Source organism: Phascolarctos cinereus, unplaced genomic scaffold, assembly GCF_003287225.1.
Source record: "Phascolarctos cinereus isolate Bilbo 61053 unplaced genomic scaffold, phaCin_HiC Scaffold_5;HRSCAF=322, whole genome shotgun sequence".
NCBI lineage: Eukaryota > Metazoa > Chordata > Mammalia > Diprotodontia > Phascolarctidae > Phascolarctos > Phascolarctos cinereus.
The window spans coordinates 347,515,079-347,533,470 of NW_027555958.1; the positions used below are offsets into that span (position 1 = coordinate 347,515,079).

The 18,392-nt window shown below is 36.8% G+C and overlaps 1 protein-coding gene across 8 annotated transcripts in view; it reads right to left on the reverse strand.

Moving 5' to 3' along the window:
* Positions 1–18,392, reverse strand: part of AKT3 (AKT serine/threonine kinase 3) — a 414,511-nt gene that overhangs the window by 349,012 nt on the left and 47,107 nt on the right. The gene's annotated exons all lie outside the window — the stretch shown is intronic.

The window sequence follows — 18,392 nt, forward strand, 5'->3', positions numbered from 1 at the left end:
TGTCTATTCATGAATCTCCTCTCTTTCCCTTGAAGTTGATTTGTTTTACCCAATTTGTTACACCCATTTGTCGTACTCAAATGTAAGACTTTAAACATTTAATCCTGCTGAATTTCATCTTATTAGATTCAGTCCAATGCAACTATCAAGATGTTTTTGGTCTGTTATACACTGTATTAGATATCCCTCCTACTTTGGTGTCATCTTCAAATTTATGAGCATACCATATGTCTTTAGTCAAGCCATTAATAAAACTGTCATGTACAGGATCATGCACAGATCCTTGAAATACTCCATTAGAGGACTTGATATTGAATTCCACTGATACTGAACCATTAACAGCTATTCTTTGGGAATGGCAATCCAACCAATTCTGAAGCTAATTATAGCACTGTCTAACACATATCTCTCCATTCTTTTCTACATATCTCTCCATTTTTTTCTACAACAATATAAGGAGCAAGACAATAGTCAATAAACATTAAGCATCTATTCTGTACCACACACATGCTAAGTACTAGATACTTTATCAAAAGCTTTACTAAATAAAATCAGGATACACTTTAGCCATAGCATTTCCCTACTATAGTTTAGAATCTTGTTTAAAAAAAGGACATGAAGTTAGTCTAGGCAGCTAGGTGGTCCAATGGATAGAGCACTGAGCTTAGAATCAGGAATACCTGAGTTCAAATCCTGACTCAGACACTGCTTGTACAAATCATGTAACTTTTTTCAGCTTCAGTTTCCTTATCTACAAAATTAAAGGATTAGAGGGGATCTCATATAAGGTCCTCCTCCAATTCTAATCTGTGATCCTAAAACTTGTTTTGAGTGAAGACATGGGTCTTTGTAATCACTGCTTCCTTTTCTAGATATATCAGACATAACTTTAGTTATCTGTTCTAGAATTTTGCCAGGAATCAGTCAAGATCACTGACTTATGGGCTGCAGATTCTATTTTCTTTCTTTTTTTGAGAATTGGGGCATTTAAATACCTCAAATTTTAGTATGCCAAACAGGAAAATTTTAAGGAAAAGTCAAGTTTCACATAATATAGTTTTGAGTTTCTGACACTAACAATGTAACTTTCTATCTATATAGGGCTCTTTAAGAATAAACATTGCAAATAGTTCTTTTTTTTCCCCAGTTTATCTTTTTCAATAAAGGTGATAGGTTGGGAATGTGAGGGGTTAAGCTTTTTTCCCCCAGCTTCAAAATTTCCTGAAATTTCAATAAACTATAATCAGTTTGTCCTTTAGCCTTGTTCCATATTAATTTCCTACACGAGATCACCCCTGCTAGGTACTTTTAATCCATTTTTTCTCCTGATTCAGTGACCATAACCAGAAAAAAAATCCGAGAACCATGTTCTCTTGGTATACTAAAAACTTCACTTAATTTCTATACTGTTTTCTTCCTATTATTTAGCAATCTTCTAATTCGTCTCTTGTTGAGTCATTAGCACATTTTCACAATGGCTATTTCAGGCCTTTTCTGTCTTCAATCCCACTACCAGATCTCAATCTCAGATGAGAATTTCATCTCATACTTTACTGAGGAGACAGAAATAATTGTGAGTTCCCTCAACTTTCTCTCTACTTCAAAATCTTTCTATATCCACACATTCTCACTTTCCATTGGTCTTTGAAATAATAGCGCTCCTCCTTTCTAATGCTAACTTCGTAGCTGTTCTTAAACCTCCAATTCATTCTCCTGTCCCTGTCTCATTTCTTCAATGATTTTTTTTTTCCAGCATTTTCAACATCTCCCATTCCACTAATGTCTTCCCCTCTCTGCCTTCTCTACCTTGAAAGTCCTTCACTGGACTGTGATGGCTCCCTTCAGCCACAGAGCTATTTCTAGCTTTCCTTTCACTGCCAAATATTTTGAACAAATGGTCTACACCTGCTGTTTCAATCTTTTCATACCCACTGTATTCTTATGACCTCACATTCTGGCTTCTATTCCTACTACTCTACTGAAACTGCATGTTAGAAGGTCAAGAATAATACTCTACTTGAAACATGAGTGAACTTTTCTAAGACTTCATTTCTAAGACCTATTTAGTTCACTTCCTTAATTTGACAAACAAAAATCACAGATTTAGAGACCTTATATGTCATCAAATCTAACCTCCATATTTTACAACTAAGGAAATTGAGACCCTGAGAGGTGATATAACTTGTGATTTGTATTTGTGATTCCTGTTAATATAATATACAAATTTTTATATGTTTACATATAATACATATTTATATGTAATTTTATATGTGTTTATAATTATATAAACAACTTTATTTAAATTACCAGATAAAAGAACACTGTCCAAATTCAGGGTGTCCCAAAGTTGTAGTTTTAGTTTTTGTTTTTGGCAAAGCAATCAGGGTTAAGTGACTTGCCCAGGATCACACAACTAGTTAAGTTTCAAGTGTGTGCGGCTGGATTTGAACTCAGGTCTTACTGACTCCAAAGCCAGAGCTCTATCCACTGCGCCATCTAGCTGCCCCTTGTACTTCAGTTTTAAATTACTAATGTGTGTACATATATATAAAGACATATGCAACTTTTATTTTCTATGTTTTTTCTTCTTTTCCCTAAAGATCAAATGTGAAGAGAGTCAAGATAAAAACAATGAGAAGTAGCTTTTCAGTTAGTTAACTACTCCCTAACACATTTAACTCATGCTATATAAGATGAAAAGTGGTCTCTGCTTTGGTCAACCTAACAGTTCAGAGATTGGCCTTTGGTCCACACGTCCTTACTCCTTTAGCTAAGAGACTCTTGTTCTAAGGAAGAATGATAAAATGTGTCTATTACTGACTTTATAATTACATTTTCAACTTGGTTGAATTATTCATGATTTTAAATCAAAAATAATAAATTTAAGAGTGATTTTAAAATTATCTTTTTCTATTATCTTTCCATTCTCACAGAAAGCTAAAGATTATTTGTAGTTCAATCCAAATACAAATAATATATCAACTGTATCAATGTGTTCATGTAAATATCTGCCTATAAAATATGTTTTTACTTTGGTTATTTTGATAAAACTTGGCTAAGCAGACAAAAAATGCAACCGTATGGACTGATAGGGAATTTTATCTGTAGATTAATAATTTTTATACCAAGTTTCAGTCTAATTATGCTTGAAATTGCCAAATCATAAACACTATAAAATCTGAATTTTGTAATGGAAATGTTGACATGCTAAATTATGGTTAGTACTCCCCAAACAACTAATATGTATTTGGAAGCCATTACCACTTAGAATTAGAATTTTACTTTTTTGGCAGCCAGTAACAATTTAAAACATGTGGTAAAGTTAGGTATATTTAAAATAATTTTAATATCAGTTTTCTGGACAAGTGAAAAAGCTTACTGCATAACCTCATAGTGGGAAGCCTCTGGTGTTATTCTCATCCAATCAAATATAGGTCCATCTTCAAATCCTACTCTAGAGATTTTGATACAAAGCATAAAAGGAAAAGTGATACCTTGATTAACAAAGCCACTAGGAATAAAACACCTTTAGAATAATACCAGCATTGAAAAGCAAATTTTAAAAGTTTAATTTGTATAAAGTGGGTAATTGAGCACTGAGAGAGTTGGTCACCCCCTTACAGGTTATTTCAGGTCAATACAAAATTATTTTTCCATTTGATTTTAATTCATTTTGAAGGATCTAAAGCTTTGTCTTGCGAAATCCTACGTAGCTCATTATAGTATAAACACCTGTAATGTCAATGTTCTCATGTCTTTGCCACCAAGTCTATGTATTTATGTATATATATATGTATATATATAGACACACATATACACATATACATGAATGCATATATATCTTAGATACACTCACACTTCTTTCTATATGTATATACTATATGTTTGTTTCCATAAATACCGAGTTATACTTAGCTCTATGCCAACCCAACACACAAAGTGAACCAGGTAATGATAACTCCAAGAGTTTGAGGCCAGGTCTGAACTCAGCTGAAGCTTAAAAACTTTGGAAAAAAAATTAGAAGACAGGACTCGTTGGAAAAGATTCTTATGTTGGAAAAGACTAAAAGGCAAAAGAAAGAGACAGAAGAGGATGAGATGGATAGATAATATCATGGAAGCAACAAACATGAGCTTGGACAGACTTAAGGAGATAGTAGAGGACAGAAGGGCCTAGCATGCTATGGTACATGGGCCATGAAGAGGTGGACAGGTTTAAACAACAAAATCTATAAGTGTTTGCAACATGAGTCTTTAATGTCAAATTCCTGTGTGCATTTTAGAATATAATTTAATAATTTGACTCATACATACCTCTCAGACATGTCTAAAGCCAGGTATCTAAATAAGCTAAAGTGAGCTTCTGATTATCAAATCTCATTGACTGCTATTTTAGTGTGAAAATGGTTTAGTCTTGAAGACATAGAACCCATCTGCAGAAGAATCAACCAATCAATCCAACAACGAGTGAGCAAATGTCCCTTTGGAACCTTGCCCTCAACTAGCTGGGGCCTCCTGAGTACTACTAATTTCATTCATTGCACCTGGACTTTATGAAATTCAAACAAGAGAGGTATAAAGTTCTTATGCAAAACATATATGTAATGTAATAGTGATAGATTACATATTATGTAGGTCAGGTTGATCATAAGAGTTCCTTTTCAATTTACTGAGCTCCTTACTGAGCTTAATAATGTGAGCTTTTTTTTCTGAAGGCATTTAAGGGGCCCCTCCCTATAAAGCATGTCCATTTGACATCTCATCGAGCTCACAGACTATGACTGGAGATGCCTCTAAGAGAATTGGCTGGGGATGATGAAGCCAAACAATCTTTTGTCAGAGGAGCCATCCCTCTCCGTATTCTTTAAAAGATATGGTATTAGCAGACAGATGTTTTATGTGGTCTTTCTCTGCTCAAAAGATGGCAGCACCCAAGACACTACACACATGTATTTGTTCATTCAGCTCAAGGCTATGGATAATCAGAAAATCCCGTCTTATGGTCTGAGAGAGAATGGGCCAGAACTTCTCTCCCTCCTTCACCCTCCTTATGTGGAGAAGAGGGCAGTTTCAATTTCCTTGCAGCATAATTCTAGAATCTGTCTCTCACTCTACACTATAACACATCTTTACCATTATACAGCTGACTGCAAGATGTAGGGAATACAGGATCCCACTGTACTCATTAGTTGATAATGAACACACATTTGATTTCGTACAGCAAAACTTTTCCTTAAAGGGTCTCCAGTAAGACATCTCCCACAATTGTCAAAATTGGACAAGATTTCTTGAAAAATAGGAAAAAATTTTGTTTGACCTTGTGATTATTAATATCAGGTATAACATAAAACAAGAAAATACATGTTCACCAATAGTGCTTGCCACCCACAGTAATGAATTGCTGGTGGAACTGTAAATTAGTACAACCATTCTGCAATGCAGTTTTAGAATTATGCACATGAAGTGGCTAAAATGTCTATCCCAAATGACCTATAAATATTTCACTGTTAGATACGTATCACAAAAAGATTATTGATATGGGCCATCTAGGTGACACAATGGATAGAGCACCAACCCTGAAGTCAGGAGGACCTGAGTTCAAACAAGGCCTCAGACACTTAACATTTACTAGCTGTGTGACTCTGGGCAAGTTACTTAACCCCACTGCCTACCCAAAAAAAAAAACGCCTTATTGATAAGTATTGATAAAAAGACTCAATAGTCAACAAAATATTTATAGCATTACTTTTCATGGCAGTTAGGAATTAGAATATGCCTCAAGAAATTGTGGTACATGAATATAATAAAATATTACTGTGCTAGAAGAAACAACAAAAGTGATGAATGCAGAAAAAGGCAAGACTTCCAAGCACTGATTCAAAATGATAAAAACAGAGCCAAGAAAATAAAATATATGACTAAAATTATGTAAATGGACTCCTGAGGGGCGGAGCCAAGATGGAAGAGTGAAAGCAGTGACTTGCTTGAGCTCTCCCCCAAACCCCTCCAAATACCCGTAAAAAAATGGCTCTAAACAAATTCTAAAGCAGCAGAACCCACAAAAAGAGTAAAATAAATTTTCAACCCAAGACAGCCTGGGTGGTTGATCGGAAAGGTATATCGCGCTGGGTGATGAGAGGAGCGCAGTTCAGTGTGAGCACGCAGGCCACAGCGAACCTGGAGCAAGCCTCAGAGGAATGAATCACAGGCAGCTGTGGCAATTTCCAGACTCCTCAATCCACAAACGTCAAAGACAACTTAGAAGGTCAGAGGGAAAACTCTGTTTTTTCTGTGAGAGAAGAGCTAGGTCAGAGCCAGTTCCAGAGACAAGAGCGCAGAGCTCAGGCGCCAGGGAGGTGGCTGCATCCTGAGCTTCAGGCCCACTGACTAAGGGGGAATCAAGTGGCTGGTCAGATGGGGACTGCAGGGATCTCTTTCCTGGTGCTGAGGCAGGAATCTCTTGCTTTGCCCATGCTTGGATCTGGGTCACAGTTCTGGGTGGAGGTCCTGGGGTGAGGAGGAGCGCTCGTCCAGTGGAGCTTGTAGTGGCTGTACAGTTCCAAGAGGGAAAAAACTACTTGTGGCCAGTCACTCAAAGACCAGAGCACAGGCGAGGAAAAGAGTAAACACCTCGACCCTTATCATACCACCTTAGAAGAACTGAAAATTTACAGGTCCCTACAAGGATCTCTGAAAACAACTGTACAGACCCCTGAAGCTTGGGACAATACATTCTCCACACTGGAAGCAGACTTTTACCTTAACAAAGAGTTTAAAACTCAAGTAGTTGGCTGGGATCATAAGCAAACCTCACAAAAAGAGTCAGACTATATTATCTTACTTTGGTGACAAAGAAGATCAAAACATACAACCAGAAGAAGACAACAAAGTCAAAGCTCTCATATCCAAAGCCTCCAAGACAAATATGAATCAGTCCCAGGTCTTGGAAGAACTCAAAAGGGATTCTGAGAAGCAAGTAAGAGAAGCAGAGGAAAAACTGGGAAGAGAAATGAAAGTGATGTAAGAAAATCATGAAACACAAGTCAACAGCTTGCTAAAGGAGACCCAAAAAAATAATGAAGAAAATAACACTTTAAAAAATAGCCTAACCCAAATGGCAAAAGATGTCCAAAAAGCCAATGAGTAGAAGAATGCCCTAAAAAGAAAAATTGGCCAAATGGAAAAGGAAATCCAAAAGATTACTGAAGAAAATACTTCCTTAAAAATTAGAATAGAGCAATTGGAAGATAGTGACTTTATGAGAAATCACAACACAGTAGAACAAATCCAAAAGAATGAAAAATTAGAAAACAATGTGAAATATCTCATTGGAAAAACAACTGACCTGGAAAATAGATCCAGGAGAAGAATTTAAAAATTATTGGACTATCTGAAAGCCATGATCAAAAAAAAGCCTAGACATCATCTTTCAAGAAATTATCAAGGAAAACTGCCCTGATATTTTAGAACCAGAGGCAAAATAGAAATTGAAAGAATCCACCATCTCCCCTGAAAGAGATCCCCAAAGGAAAACTCCTAGGAATATTGTAGCCAAATTCCAGAGTTCCCAGGTCAAGAAAATATTGCAAGCAGCCAGAAAGAAACAATTCAAGTACTGTGGAAACACAATCAGGATAACACAAGATTTAGCAGCTTCTACATTAAGGGATCACAGGGCATGGAATATAATATTCCAGAGGAGAAAGGAGATAAGATTACAACCAAGAATCACCTACCCAGTAAAACTGAATATAATCCTTCAGGGGAAAAAAGGTCATTCAAGTGAAACAGAGGACTTTCAAGCATTCCTGATGAAAAGACCAGAGCTGAATAGACAATTTGACTTTGAAATGTCAGACTCAAATGGAACATGAAGAGGTAAACAAGAAAGAGAAATCATAAGACACTTATTAAGACTGAACTGTTCGCATTCCTGCATGGAAAGATGATATTTATAACTCATGAGACCTTTGTCAGGATTAGGGTAGTGGGAGGGGAAAAATTATATGGATAGATAGATAGACAGACAGACAGACAGACAGACAGATAGATAGATAGACAGATAGATAGATAGATAGAGGGCACAGGGTGAGTTGAAGATGAAGGGGTGATACCTGGAGAATAAAATTAAGGAGTGAGAGAGGATTATACTATGAGAAGGAGAAAGGGAGAGGTAGAACAGGGTACATTATCTCGCACAAAACAGACAAGAAAAGATTCTTACAGTAGTGGGGAAACAGGGGAAGGTAGAAGGAAATGAGGGAATCTTATTCTCATAGGATTTGGCTTAAGGAAGGAATAACATACACATTCAATTGGGTATGGAAATCTGTTTTACCCTACAGGAAAATAGGGGAGGAAGGGGACAAGAGAGCAAGGGGATGATAGAGAGAAGGGCAGATTGGGAAAAGGGTAATCAGAAGGAAGTACTTCTGAGGAGGGCCAGGGTCAAAAGAAAGAATAGAATAAATGGGGGGGAGGGGAGGATTAAGGGAAATAGAGTTAGTTTTTCACAACATGTCTGCTATCGAAGTATTTTGCATAACTGCACATGTATGGCCTGTATTGACTTGCTTGCCTTTTCAATGAGGGTCGGCGGGGTGGGAGGAAGGGAGAAAATTTGGAACCCAAAGTTTTAAAAACACTTGGTTTAAAAAAATGCTTCCACATGCAACTGGGAAATAAGAAATACAGGAAATGAGGTACAGAAATCTATCTTGCCCTACAGGAAAATAGAAGGGGAAGGGGATGGGGGGGTATAGAAGGGAGGGCAGAATAGGGGAAGGGGTATTCAGAATGCATACCATCTTGGGGTGGGGGGAGGGGCAAGATGGGGTGAAAATTTGGAATTTAAAATCTTGTGGAAGTAAATGTTTAAACTAAAAATAAATAAATTTATATTAAAAAAATAATAAAATTGTGTAAATGGAAAGAATCACAAAATATTTGAAAATAAAGGCTGCAAAATTACAAAAAGAGAAGTTTAGTCCCAAGACAAGATAGGAGAAGACATTTCCCCCCATTCTTTTCCAGAAGCAGGCGGTTCATGGGTGTGGAACACTATATAAAATGGCTCGTGTCTTTTGCATGTATTTATTAGTTTTGTTGATTTTCTTTTCTCTGCTTTCTCTTCTTTTTCCTTTTAAAAAAACAATCTTTGTTACATGAGATGGCTCTCTGGGATAGGGAGGGGCATGGGTAGATATCTAGAATGTAAGAAAACAGGAGATATCAATAAATACCTATTTTTTTTAACGTAGGGGGAAAATGTTTTCCACATCCACAGAAGAGATCCAGAACAAAATCCATATTAAAAAGAGATTCTTTATAGATAATAAGGCTTTCCACATGTTCTTGCTTACAGATGAGATTGTGCTGATTGCTTTTAGCCCCAGAACACTGCAAAACCTCATGGATAAGATCCATAACAACTCAAAAGAACATGACCAAATTATACGTATGAGGAAAACCAAGTGTATGAAGAATTCCTATTATCCAAAATATGATATTCAGCTGCATAAACAATCTTTAGCAGGGTTTCTTAACCTAGAGTTCATGAACTTTTTTTTAAAGTATTTTGACAATGGTATCTCAATGTGATTAATTCCTTGAGTATTTTAATTTTATGCCTTTAAAAATATTATTCAGAGAAGGAGTTGACAAGATTTGCCAGAATGCAAAATGGATCTATGACACAAAAAAGGTTGAGAACCCCAAATCAACACAGATTATCCATTAATATATATGTTTCCATATATATTCCAGCATGCGCTATAAATGGACAATGACTAGGGCCCAGAATTGAAGAGGGGGAGAAGAGCAGGCTGGATTGTCTTTGGGAAATTGTAAAGTTCTTTTAAAGGCTCCAAATTTTTCCTTCAAAGAAATGACCATTAATACCAATATACTTTTAGTGGTATAAGGCTAAAATCATGTAATGCTATAATTGAATTCTTTATTTACTACAAGGATGCACCACTCTGGACTTCTGCATCTTGCCCCAAAATCTTTTTCATCCTGAAAGATCACTTTAACCCTAGCCACTTCTCTGAACTTCTCCATCATGTCACGGAAACCTTTTCCTTCTGAAAAAATTTTAGCCCCAAAACTCTGACCTTGGAAGTTATCCTCTGCCCCTTCCCATGCTTGGAGGGTGGTTTCTTCCAGAATCTCCATTTAAAGAAGTTGCCCAGGACAACCATCTCTTCATTTCCCACCATGTTGCACTCCCCTGGACTTCTTCATTACATCCCATCATGTTAATTATCTCCACTCTCCTCCTGCCCAACCTGCATTCAACTTGCCTTTCATGTATTTTCTCCCTCTTAGAAAGTAAGCTCCTTGGTGACAGCGATTATCTTTTTGTTTGTTATCTCCAACCTTAGCACAGCACCTTGAACACAGTAAGCACTTCAGAAATGTTTGCTGACTAATTGGCTATTGTTGCCAAAGAACTAAAACTTAAAAATGTCCAAAGAGCAAAACGAATGCATGTGTGAGCATAAGCAATGTGCAACACCAAACAACCAACCAACTGTAAAATAGAAGTATGGTTTGATGTCATGTTTCATGAGCCTGAAAGAAAACAGACTGATATTGTGGAAAAAGCAAGGTAAAACCACTGGACACTCTATATGCTCTACTGATATCCTCTTAATGTCTAGTGAGGAAGGCCCTATAGCATGTTGAGTGGATGTCTTGTAGCATATCTATGGCAGTTAAAAGGCAAGATTCACACTGCTACTAAGTGTCGAAGACCTGAGTTCAAATCCAGCCTCAGGCTGTGTGATTCTGGGCAAGTCACTTAACCTCTGTTTGCCTAAATCCACAAGAGAAGAAAACCACTCTAGTACTTTTGCCAAGAAAACCTACGGACAAAACTGGCATGCTACAGTTCACAGTCATGAAAAGTAGAACATGACTACAAGATTGAACAACACATCTGCGAGATGCAAAGAAGAGCAAAAAAACATAGCCCCTGTTCTCAAGGAGCCAACATTCTAATGGGGGAGGCAATATACAACTAGATACATACAAGATACACAAAGAATAGAGAGAAGGTAATTTCAGTGGTAAAGACTACTAGCAGCAACAGGGTAGGGGAGATTAACCAGGACAGACTTCTTATAGCAACAGACTTCCTACAGCAGATAGAGTTTGAGATGAGTCTTGAAGGAAATTGGGGAAGGTGGGACTTCAGAGGTGAGGAGATAACCCTTTCCAGAGCTGAAATTATATTAGAAAGCAGCAATCATCAAAACTGCTTGGTACTAGCTAAGAAATAGCGTAGTGGATCAGTGGAATAGGTTAGGTATGCAAAACACAATAGTCAATGACTATAGTAATCTACTATTTGATAAACCCAAAGACCCCAGCTTCTGGGCTAAGAACTCACTATTTGACAAAAACTGCTGGGAAAACTGGAAAAGAGTATGGCAGAAACTAGGCACAGACCAAAATCTCACGCCATATAGCAAAATAAAGTCAAAATGGGTTCACGATTTAGATATAAAGGGTGATACTATAAGCAAACTGGGAGAGCAAGGAATAGTTTACCTATCAGATTTATGGAGAACAGAAGAATTTATGCCAAACAGGAGATAGAGAAAATTATGAAAGGATAATTTTGATTACATTAAATTGAAAAGTTTTTGCATAAATAAAGCCAAAGCAACCAAGATTAGGAGGGAAGCAGAAAACTGGGAAAGAATTTTTACAACCAGGACCTCTGCTAAGGGCCTCATTTCTAAAATATATAGATAATTAAGTCTAATTTATAAGAATACAAGTCATTCCCCAATTGATAAAAGTTCTCAGATGAAGAAATTAAAGCCAACTATAGTTACATGAAAAAATGCTCTAAATCACTATTGATTAGAGAAATGCAAATCAAAACAACTCTGAGGCACTACATCATACCTATCAGATTGACCAACATGACAAAACAGGAAAATGATAAATGTTGGAGAAGATGTGGGAAAACTGGAACATTAATGCATTGTTGGTGGAGTTGTGAAACGATTCAACCATTTTGGAGAGCAATTTGGAACTATGCCCAAAGGGCTATAAAAATGTGCATACCCTTTGACCCAGCAAAACCACTTCTAGAGCTGTATCCAAAACAGATCATTAAAATTGGAAAACGACCCACATGTACAAATATATTTATAGCAGTCTTTTTGTGGTGGCAAAGAATTGGAAATTGAGGGGATACCCATCAATTGGGGGATGGATGAACAAGTTGTGGTATATGAATGTAATGGAATACTATTGTGCTATAAGAAATGATAAGCAGGCAGACTTCAGAAAAACCTGGAAAGACTTGCATGGACTGATGCTGAGTGAAGTGAGCAGAACCAGGAGAACATTGTACACAGTAACAGCCATGATGTGTGATGACTAACTTTGATAGACTTAGCCTTTCTCAGTAATGCAAGGATCTAAGACATCTCCAAAAGTCTCATGACGGAAAATGCTATCCATATCCAAAGAAAGAACTATGGATCAAAGCATACTATTTGCTTTTTTTGTCCCCTTCTGTTTTGTTTCCTCTTTCTTGTGGTTCCTTCTAATATTCTAATTATTCCTTACAACAATGACTAATGTGAAAATATGTTTAATAGGAATGTATATGTATAGCCTATATCAGATTGTGTACCGTCTTGAGGAGGGAGGGGGAGAAAAATTTAAAACTCAAAAGCTTATGGAAGTGACTGCTGATAAATCAAAATAAATTAATTTTAAAAAAAAAAGAGGCGAGGAGAGAGAGCATTCTAGAAATGGTGGATAGTCGGTACAAATATAACAGAAAAAAGGAGTGTTACGTGTGAAGAAGAGCATGTAGACCAGTCTAACGAAATGTCTGAGTATGTGGAAGAGGAATAAAGATTGGAAAGGGAGAAAGAGGTCAGGTTGTAAAGGGCTTTAAATGCCAAATAGGATTTTATATTTGATCCTGGAGGTAATAGGGAGTCACTGATGAACCGGGAAGAGGGGTGATATAGTCAGACCTGGGCTTTAGGAAAATCATTTTGCCAGGTATGTAGAGGATAGACTAAGGTTAGGAGACACTTGAGGCAAGGAAACCAATTAGAACGCTATTGAAACAGTACACAAAAACACACACACGAGGGTGGAAGGTCTGTGAGTGGAGAGAAGGGAATGTATGAAGGCAAAAACAAGATTTGACAAGATTGGATAAAGTGACAGTAAAGTCACCAAAGTTGTGAGCGTGGGTGACTGCTGCAACTAAGAAGGAATTTTAGAAGAAGGAAGGGTTTGAGGAGAGAAAAGGTAACAAGTTATGCTTTAGACATGTTGAATTTAAGTTGCCTATGCAACATACAATTCAACATGTTGGTGATACCAGAATGGACCTCAGGAAAGAGATGAGTATTGTTTATATTCATTTGGGAACCACCTGCAAAGAGAAAATTGAACCCATGAGAGCTAATGATATCACCAAATAAGCTATTATAGAGTAAAAAGAGAAGAAAGCCCAGCACAAAGCCTTGAGGGTCTCCTATAATTACTGGGCGTGATGGATGAAAAAGCTGCAAAGGATAAGGAGAATAAGCAGTTGGGCTGCTAAAAGGAGAACCAGAAGAGAGTAGTATAATAAAAACCTAAAGAGAAGAGAATATCCAGGATGACTGTCAATGGCCACCAAAGTTTAGAACGAGATTATGAAGACTGAGGCCTGAGAAAAGCCCATTAAATGTAACAACAGCAGCAACAACAACAACAATAACAGTATCGTTTATTGTTGTTGAGTCATTTTTCAGTCCTGTCTGACTCTTCATGACACCATTTGGATTTGGAGTTGACAAATATAATGGAGTGGTTTGCCATATTTTACAGATGAGGAAACTGAGGCAAGAAGGGTTAAATGACTTGCCCAGGGTCACAGAGCTACGAAGTGTCTGAGGCCAGATTTGACCTCAGAAAGAGAAGTCTTCCTGACTCCAGGCCCAAAACACTAACCATTGTGCCACCTACTTGCCCCAATAATAACAACTATCTTCTATATAGCCCTTTAAGGCCTTTAAAGGTTTGCTTTACAAACCTTACCTTATTTGATCCTCACAATAACCCTGCAAGGTGGGCAATATTAAACAGATGAAAAAACTGAAGCTAAAAGACTTGCTCAGGGTCACACAAGTAGAAAGCCTCTAAGGCAATAACTGAATTCAGTTCTTCCTGACTATCTATGACATCACCAGGCTGTCTCAAATTAAAAAGATTATTGGTAACTTTGTAGAAATGGTTTTAGTTGAATAATGAGGTCAGAAGCTAGATTGCAAAAGATTTAGAAGAGAGTAAGAGGAGAAGTGGAGGCACCTAGTATAAAAGATGGCTTTCTCTAAGACTTTAACTGAGAAAAGATATAGGATGAGAGGCAGTGGGGATGGTTGGATGAAGTGAGGATTTTTTAAGAATGTTTGTAGGCAGCAGCAGCAGTCTTATTACACCTTATTCCCCAACACAGACTCTTCAATCTAGTGACACTGGCCTCCTGATTAACAAAAAGTACATATCTAGGCTCTGAGCATTCTCTCTAGTTGTTCCCCCTACCTGGAACATTCTCCCTCCTCTACCCCACTTACCAACTTCCCTCTCTTCCTTTAAGTAACAACTAAAATCGAGGCAGCTAGCTGGCACAGTGGATAGAGCACCGGCCCTGAAGTCAGGAGGACCTGAGTTCAAATCCAACCTCAGACCAAATACTTGACACTTACCAGCTGTGAGACCCTGGGCAAGTCACTTAACCCCAATTGCCTAAAAAAAAAAAAAAGTAACTAAAATCCCATCTTCCACAGGAAGCCTTTCTCAACCCCTCTTAATTTCAGTATCTTCCCTATTAATTACTTCCAATTTATCCTATATGTAGCTTGTTTCATATATGATGTATTTGCATATTGTCTCTCCTTTTAGACTATGAGCTCCTTCAGGACAGGGGCTGTCTCTTTTTGTATCCCTAGCACTTAGCACATTTCCTGACACACAGTAGGCACTTAATAAATGTTTACTGATTGACTGTATATCAAGGTACAGTCAAAAGACAAGTTTATTACTCAATAGTCCTTACTATGTTGCCAAAATGGAAACTTCAGTTGCAGCTGTAAGTGCTATTTTACCCATCTATCTCTAAGATTTATGTTTGACTCCACACTGCTCAAAAACAGCTACTCCATTCGTCACTATTCTTGCAGAAACATCTTGCTTTCTTGTCTTGTTTTCTACTATTATAACTCATCATTCCACTGCTTTGCCATATAGTTTAAAGCATTCTATCTACATTAATTATTTTCCTTCAGTTTACCATACAGCAGCTGTCCATTCTCTATGTCTGAAATTTACGAAGTTTTTAACTATTTACAGCACATAGAACATAAGTACTCTTCTCTCCCTGCTCCCTAAAGCAATTTAGAGCTTGACCAGTTGTGCTAAGTAACAGAAATAGAGAGCACTACAGGGTTTCCCATTTACAGCAACCCAAAGATTAAAGAACTATACATTATTCCTTCCACACAGCTTCATTGGTGGAAAGTTCTTTGATGTTTAGCTTCTCTGTTTTGTAATGTCAGTATACCCTAGTCATCTTCTCTACTATAGGAGCCTCTTGCTAACCCATAGACTCTAATACAGTCTCATCATTAGCCAAACAGTCCACCTGTGAAAAATCATGTTAAAAAGGTTAATAAAACATGCAAATAACTGAGAAAAATCAATATTAGAAGAGATGTGCTATTCTATTTCTGAAGTTTAAAAAATAATCCTACAGAACAAACCTCATTAAGCTTCAAGATTAACTTATTTTAAATGCTATTCTCTTGATAAAAGGCAAAAATCAATTTTTTTTAAATAACATTTTCAAACTGGCAACTTATTTGACTTCTCACCTTTTTCTCAATTATAGTTGTAATAAATAGGTTCAATTCAAACTGAAGTTGGAGAGAGAAAATGCTTGTACTTTCTCTAAATAACACTATTTCTATAGAAACCACCAAGAATTTTTTTTAAGTTTTGAAGAAATATTTTGCACATAAGAAATCAATTTGATAAACACTTATTAAGCACTTCTCTAAATAATTATTATAAGACAAAGGAAACTGAACCAATTCCTGATGAAACCTGAAGGAGAGAGAGAAAGAAGGATGGAATTCCTCAATTGAGGAATGGCTGAATAAATTATGGAATATGAATAAAATGAAGTATTATTATTGTACCATAAGAAATGATGAAAGAAATGGTTTCACAAACCTAGGAAAGCATATATTAACTGATGGCAGAGTCATATCAGCAAAATCACAAGAACAATTTATGTAGTAACAACAATACAGTAAAGAAAAAACTTTGAAAGACTTAAGAACTCTGATAAATGCAGTGACCAACAACTCTGTAGGGTCACTAATGAAGCATGCTACCCAACTCCTGAGACTGGTGTGATGCACTCAAGAAGCAAAACGAGACATATTTTTGAACATGGCAAATATGTGGGACTGTTTTACATAACTAAACTTATTTATTACAATGACTGTGCTTTTATTTTTCTCATTTAGGGGGCATTTGGGGAGGAAAGGGAAGTGGGCAAGCATGCTGCCAACAACAACAACAACAAAAAAGAATTAAAGGGAAAAAAAGAGTCATTCAAGCATTTAAGAATGTTCAGAAGAAGAGTTCAGAAGGAATACAAACAGGAAAACTGAAAATAGTGCAATTAATTTATCATATTCTTTTTAAAACAGCAAATTCTTCATAAAAGAGATTCATGGTTTCACATAAAATCCTCTTCTCTGTTCCTATACATACACACACACACACACATACACAGAGGAGTTCAATTTTTCGTCTGTGAAGTTCACAATAAAAAAGAAAGGAAGTGGCATTTAAGTATTAACTATTACCAGTAAGTAATTTCTGTAACTTCCTTTCTCCCTCTCTCTAATAGTAATAATTTCTAGAAACTGGGTTATCCTAGGGACTAAGGAAGCTCCAGGACAAAGAAAGCAGAACTCTCACAAGATACAGCACAAAACTAGTTCTTTCTTTGCTTAATTCAATTCAGCACTCTCAATTCAACCACGATATTAAATACTTATTATGTACCAGGCAAGAGGAGAAGACACAAAGATAAGTGAGATAGTTTCTGCACTGACAGAGTTTTAAATCTAACAGGAGCAATACAACACACATCTAAATAACTATGATGCAAAACAGAACATAAGAATTACCAAGTGCCATGCAAAGTCTGAAGAAAGAAAAGATTTTCTGCCTGCAGCTATCAAAAAGTTTCTCTGAATATTTGTACTAGGCACAATCTCATACATATGGAGCAAAGACTAATTCAGGCACTGCTGAGGGATTCCAAAGGGAAAAGGAATACTTTGCTGAAGCACAGTATACCTAGTGGATAATGGTGTGATATGGCTAGAAAGATAGTGGCACTCTTTTGTGGACATTGTGAAGAGTTCTGAAGGCTTTGCCTTAATAATTCTTGGACTTTATTTGGTAGGCAACAGGGAAGCACTGCAAGGTTTTGATTTTTAGAGTTTCTTGATCAGATTCATGCCAAAGGAATTACAGAAGCTCAGAGCTGGAAGCTACCCAAGAAGTCAATCTAATCCAACTCTCCCACTCAAAATATGAAGCCCATCTACAACATTCCAAACAAATGGTCATTCAGCTTCTGCATAAATATCTCCAGTGATGAAAAGTTTAATTTAGAAGTGTTTTGAAGGGTGAAATGTATAGGTGGTTAACTCCCATCTACTCTGTATATGTCTTATATGGACCTATTTTTTTTTCTACATTGAGAGCAAAGACTGCTTTTGCCTTTCCTTGGATCACTGGGACTTAGCACAATGACTGCACATAATAAGCACTTAATAAATGTTTGCAGATTGGCAAGTGAGACTAGATTGGAATGGAAGAGGAAAGAATCAAAAATAACACCAAACTTTCAATCAATGGTAACAAGATCAATGCTGACACCATTGACTGAATTAAAGAAATCAGAATTAGGTAAGAAAAAGATGTCTTGTTTTGGACACTGAACTTGAAGTGTAAACAAGACATACTGATGGAGAAGGCCTTTCCATCTGCCATGAACTAAAAACACAAACATGAGTCAGCTAGGTAGTACAGTGGATAGAATGCCTGAACTGTATTCATAAAGATGCAAGTTCAAATCCAGCCTTAGACACTTACGTAGCTATAACTATGGGCAAGTCACTTAACTGTCCTCTGCTTCAGTTTCTGCATCTGTAAAATGGGGATAATAATAGCACCAACCCTCCCAGGGTTGTTCAAAGGATAGAATGAGATAACACTTGTAAAGTACTTTTGCAAACCTTTAAGTACAAGTGTTAGTTATTATAATGATAATCAAT